This window comes from Seriola lalandi, unplaced genomic scaffold, assembly GCF_002814215.2.
Source record: "Seriola lalandi dorsalis isolate HSWRI2012SDOR001 ecotype SW California unplaced genomic scaffold, Sedor1 jcf7180001974769, whole genome shotgun sequence".
Lineage (NCBI taxonomy): Eukaryota > Metazoa > Chordata > Actinopteri > Carangiformes > Carangidae > Seriola > Seriola lalandi.
In genome coordinates this window covers 1-6,417 of record NW_019445435.1, presented here as the reverse complement: position 1 = coordinate 6,417, position 6,417 = coordinate 1, and the positions used below count along the sequence as shown (strand labels likewise).

Here is a 6,417-nt window from a genome sequence, read left to right as displayed (position 1 = left end):
ATAAGCAGAATATACATCACAGCTGCTGTCATTCACCTGTATATGTAGTCAGATAACATTATGATCATGGAACATAGGTTTTTTTGTTTCTCCAACAGTGAATGACTGCTGGTTAACAGGTAGTATTTAATCACTCTTTCATATTTGTTCCATTTAGAAACAACAGAAACAGCCTAGTGAAAAGAAGGCGAAGAAGAAGAGATAAAGCTTATTTTCTGTTCAGCTGTTTTACTCTGGGGATAAGTCTCTACTGAAACTACCTGGAAACACTAGTGTGGACGCAAGTCACACAAAAACAACATTTTGAAAATTATCTTGGTGTAGTCTGTCAACCATCACACTGCCCGAGCTTTCTAGGTGGGGACTGCACTTCTGAATTTATGTTCTGAGTTGGTTTGAATTTGCACTTGAGTTATATGGTTCCACACACTGAACAGCCACAATATGATGTTGACTCAGTGTGATAATGATGTGCCTCGCTTTACATTTTCCCTCAGGTTTGACATTGTGTTAATGAAGGAGGGGCGGATGAAAGGCCAGGCCTTCGTAGGACTCCCCAGTGAGCGGAGTGCAGAGAAAGCCCTGCGGGAGACCAACGGCTACGTTCTTTATGACAAACCCCTCGTCGTCGTATCCTTTCATTCCCTCTCACAATATGAAACAAGGACGAGGGTTTATGAGAAGTGGTGGAAAACCAGGTTTTATGTTTATTTGGTGGGGTTTGATTATTTGGTTTGTATAGTTGGAGACCTAAATGTTTATAAATATCACTTCTTTTACTGGTAAAAATATTGTTTATTATCAGAAGATGTAATTAAACAGGCAGAAGGCAGAATTTCTGAGAGATCTGTCTTACGCGGAAAATGCTTACCACCAAGTTTTAGCACTTACATTATACTGATGAAAAAGTGATGGAGATAAAATAGAATTGGAACTGGCCATTGCACAGAATTGCAGATAACTAAATATACATAAAATGGCATGCTTTATTAGCTTTATTAAATGGACACTTCCCTTCACAGATGTGTGGTTGGCATTGTCCCTCAGTGCCTTCAGGAAGATGAGGACTAATTTCTGGCAGCCCAGAACCACCACCTGCTCTTCCTCATCTCACACCATAACTGCACATGGACTTTTGAACTCCGTTGTCTAATGGAACAAGGCTATTGATTTCGATGGGGTTTTAATGTGCACCCCATATCCAGTTAGCTTGGCAACGGCGTATTGAGTGTTTGAGTTTAAAGAATGAACAGAAATGTCTCCACTGCAAGTTACTCGAAGGTGTTGGCCTGTAGACAAGGTGGCAGCACTGACTGCAGTTCATCCACCAACAACTCCTGTGTTGGATTATGTTCAAAACTAAAATAGAATTGTTGTTTAGTCACCATACAGCCATTTAAGAGGTGGTTTGGAGTATTGAAATGTGACTGTGTTTTGCTAACTGGAGGGTGGTTATGATGGTTTTTACATTTTTAGGTTTTGTATGTTGGATGCACAACACTCTTTGTCTTGATACACTGTGTGTCAATGAGATAAAACTGCTAGATTGTGTGCATGCATCGTTTCCTGTCAATCTCTCACAGGAAGGTAGGCAATCTGAAACCAGTGCAGGAATGGTGAACTCTGACACTACCAATAAAAAATACTATATAAATGCAAACACATTAAATGGCTATTTCAGAAAAATGATATCAGACAAGAGGCTGGATTTCTTAGATTTTATTAAAACAGGTTTGACAACTGTGCAGGTCCCAGCAGAAGGTGTTTTCTGCATTGTGCAAGACCCAGTTAAGATTCTCTTTCCTAAATATAGTTTAAACAGCAGTACAGTGACAGAGCCTCAGACATCCGGCCCCTCCCCTGTTCTTTAACCTCTCACATGGATGAGCAATTTCAGCAATCTGTGTGAATGACAGTAGCTGTCACCGACGAAGTGAGCCAACCTCAGGAAGGCAAGAGACTCAAAGTCTTACAAGGTCCATTTTTGTCTTCTGGCATTTATGGGCAAACAGCTGCGACCTTGAGTTCATATGAGGTGGCCAGTGTCACAGGGAAGAGGGTCCCTGTGGCTGAAAGCTGCTGCATACAGCTCTGAGAGTGAAACATGAGTTTAAATGATCAGTCTGCGCTTATAAATGATCAGTCTGTCAACCTGTGCCGAAAGCCAGTTTCGGTGTATATTTTCTGTGGTGCACCTGATGTATTATTTTTATAGAAAGAAAGTTATACAGTTGTTGAAAATACATTTATTATTGTAGGAATTTAGTAACGGGACCATTCATGTTCTTGCCTGAAAACGAGATCCTACATCATGTGAGGGTAAACTTTTACCTGTTTAATGAAAATGCCAACAGCCTTAACATCGAAATCCACAGCAATTTGCCCGATCTGCAAGGCCAAAACAAGACAGCACAGATACCAAGAGAGGTCCAAAGCAGCGATGAACCCAACAGGTGAGTAAGACACTAGATGTGCCAAAAGTTACCAATAAAAAGAGTATTATTTTTTTCAGTATGTCATAGTGTTTGTCATCTGTATGTATAGAACAACCCTAATATAATTTTAATGGTGTTTTCTTTTACATTTGTGTTTACACTTTAAGTATTCAAGATACCAAGGTTTGATACTGTGGCCCAGCAGAACCACTTGTATCCTTATTCTGGAATATCCTTTGGGAAAAACAAAAGAAAATGGGGGCAGTTTATTAGAAGTTATTGTGGCACAATTGGAACTTAAAAACAACCGGACCGTATTGTAGTCTCAAAGACTGAGTACCACGCATTGTTTCAGAGGCTTATTGTATTGTATTGTATTGTATTGATTAGTGTAGACTCTAAACCTGTGCTATTTTGGAGTCTCTAAAACTTCTCTTCACAATGTTCTCTATCTTGTTTGGCTGAATTTCAGGTGATGGTCGTCAGATGTCGTCTTCTTGTTTAAATAAAGTATTTTTATTAAAATAACTCTTGTCATGTTTTCTTTCTGTCACAGCCCCACTCATGTGTGTTATCTTTAATCCCAAACTTAAAGTCCTAACAGCAGAGTAAATACAGACCGGGGAAGGTATATGAGATCTAGATTGTCTCTGCAGCAGATGGTAGGCTGTCAACACACAAACCCACAGTCCTGAAGAGACGGCAAACAAACCTAACAGACTGCAGCCTGTGGGAAATTGCTGGGACTGGGTTAGCCTACCTTTACAATCCCTGGCTGGCCCCATCTGTGTGATTATTGAGAGTAAACACTGGTGGATGAACTTCCCTCAGCATCATATCTGCAGACTTGGAAATCAAATTGGTTTTTGTGCTCTTTAGGTGTAAGCGGTGCTGGATGTGTACAGGTTGCATGTCAGTCAGAGCTAAATTAAAGTTTGTGATGAAGAGTTCTGAAGAGGGGAAAACTTCAAATTACTGTAGTGAGTGGCTGCCCAGATGTTTTCTGGTTTGATTCACTTTTACACCACTTTGGTGGTTTGACGACACATGTAAAAGCAGCCCATCGTTTTCTATAATGCATCAGGTCCTTGCAATGGAAATGTGTACTGGTCCATGTTTTAGCCAGAGCTGAAAAAGCTCCTGTTTTTGTGTGTGTGAGCCTCAGACGAACCATAGTGGTGTAAGTCTGTCTTTTTCTAAAATAGGGGTGATGAAGCTTGCTGCTACACCTACAGTACCAACTTTCAGACTTTTTTATTATATTTTTGTGCCAGGACAGTTACACAGTGCACAGACAATGTGTGGAAACCCTCAGAGAGAGGAAGGACACAGCAGGTTAAAAACACAGATTTATTAGATGAATAAATGATTCATACAAGAACGGCACTGATATGTCTTATTTCCTCTGTTTAGTATCCACCAGACAGATTCAGTGACTAGGTGTCTGTCACTAAATTGTAAATACTTAAATTGAAGGTCACAGTAGCTTTGCAGCTTCATTTTACTGTTTGCAAATCCATTTGTATTGGTACAAATTCAAATTTAGGAGAAAAAAAAAATCTAAAATGTATATTTAAGAGACAAAATAGGAATTTTCAAATTTACAATGTAATATTATTGGATTGGAAATTTCATATGTAAATTCTGGAGCTTAAAGTTTTGTAGAAAATTTTGATTTTGACAAACTTTTTTGTTGAATGTCAAAGTCAAAGCTCCAGATTTCACAAATTGGATGTCTTACCCTTTATTTTATCTCAGTTCATCATCTCATTATGCATCAGTCTGTCTCAAGCTTCTCTGAACCACTTAACTAAACTAACTGACTGAACCCTTTCAGAACACTATGTAAATCATGTTACTGCGATGAAATATGTCAGGAAGCAGCCATGACACCACAGGCTATTTCATTAATTGATAAGCAAGAACATTGTCACAAGTCTTGTCATGCTGCCTCGTTTCTTATGTTCAGATTTCACAGAATGCAAAAGTGAAGTTTAGTTTTGAAAAAGGCATGTTGCACTATAAAAACTTGTAAATGATTTGAATAAGCAACCAACTGTTTGCTTGTTTTCTGTGCACACCTCCTCTCTCCTCTGTAATGCAGATCTTTCAGTGCAAAACTTAATTCCATACACTGCTGCCACTAACCAATCATGAATCAGAAATATGGAATTGTGTGATCATGAACATGAACATGCACATGTAGTCCTGTTTCATCACATCCACCCTCTAATGTAGCCACCAGTTGATTTGATAGGGGCTGTAATCTGCAGATGAAGCAATGACAGGCTAATGGGATGTGATTGACCTCAGTATCCTCCAGAGGGGAAAATCTCCATAATTAAACAATTATTTAAGCTTCCTTTAATTGCAATTTAAGCACTAAGTGTGCCACTGTGTATTTTGTAATCATAAACGTCATCATTAACCTTTTTATGAAGCTGTTTACATGCAACTTTAATCCATTGATTTACTGTACAGGTTTATAGAAACAGGCAGACTGATATAGGGAAACGTTCCAGGTTGTTTCCTGTGAAGTGTGAAATCCATTGTAATCCTCCAGATTCTATGTTTGTGTAACTTTGCTGTGAAATCGGTTGTTAGCTCATTAGGTCCCAGCCCTGCTCATGAGTCCAGCCTCTGTCTGGTTAAGATCCAGGCACATGGGGGTTATTAATCACATGTGCTCGTCTGCTTCGACCTACAGCTCATACGTCAACGCCAGTGTGAGGGAGGAGTTCCCATCTGTGCCCTACTCTGCCCGCCATCTCAACGATGACAAATGTGCCACCCGCAGTGGAAATATTGAGAGTTACCAGGACATTTATCAGGTAACATTTGAGCAATATGAAAGATAACCTTTTGTAAGTGGACGCAGATAAAGATGTATGATCTCCCTTCCCTCTGCACAGGCTCCATCTCTATGTAATACTGCAGTTACCCAGAAGTAAAATCATGATAATATGTTTCTCATTTTGGGTTCAACCAGGTGTGCAGTCTGTTTGCTGGATGGAACCTGTGGATTGCTGGGTATATGTACACAGTGTTGGACATTAAGTGTTGCAGGACGAGAGCACATGTGGCCTGTTTTTCTGGTCACTCTGTATGGATCAACATTCATTTGCACTGCATTATCTTGTTAAAACTCAAGGCAACATCAACATGCCTCAGGCTAAAAAGTATCTCCAGACACCTCTGGTGACAACACCGATATCTGAAATTGTCTGTGGGCTTCTGTGCAGTATTGCCAAGGTTTTGTTTGGCCTGGTGCAATGCCACCTTCTGTTTTACTGAAACTCTGTCAGTCAGTCAGTCAGTCAGTCAGTCAGTCAGTCAGTCAGTCAGTCAGTCTATTCCCCATGCCACTGCACACAGAGCTACCATGATCCTGCCTGCTGTGTTGCTTTGGGTTTAGCTGTGCTGGTAAAGCGGTGGTTTTACGTTGAATCAGGGACAAATGTTCAATGAGAGAGATGTCAACAAATTGACCATTTAAAGCAATGGTCATGCAGGTAGAAATGGAGATGAAGGCTGTTCTCTTTGAGGGAGCTCTGAAAAAATCCAAGCAACGACGATGACTGCTTTACAGATAAATACATGAGCCTTAACTTTTTGTTAAATTAAATAAATTGAAGTATGAGGCTGGAGTGGTAGAGGGAGCGTTGGCCTATCAGTGGAGTAATACAATTGGCACGCTGTGATGGCTTCACTTCACACCTGCATGAATATAATTGGACGTTATGAGTCAGCTGTGAATGAATCAGTGACTATAAATCATGAATGAAACAGTTGATGCCAATCAGATAATTTCAGTGCGACTTCAGTGCTCTGCTTGAATTAATGCAATGTTTAATTTCAATGCCTTAAGAGTCTCAGTTTTGTGCTAGCTGGGTCTCAGTTCATCATAAATGATGTCCTTTTCTCAGTCTGTTGGGGAATTATTGACTAACACTATCACTTTATGAATGTCCTGCTCCTGGTC

At 39.9% G+C, this 6,417-nt stretch overlaps 1 long non-coding RNA gene across 1 annotated transcript; it reads left to right on the top strand.

Moving 5' to 3' along the window:
• The first annotated feature begins 47 nt into the window (after positions 1-47).
• On the top strand, positions 48-2,963 carry LOC111654575 (uncharacterized). The gene is made up of 3 exons (XR_002760748.2): positions 48-630; positions 2,376-2,453; positions 2,603-2,963. It is a non-coding gene; the product is annotated as an uncharacterized LOC111654575 (long non-coding RNA).
• Positions 2,964-6,417: the final 3,454 nt, after the last annotated feature.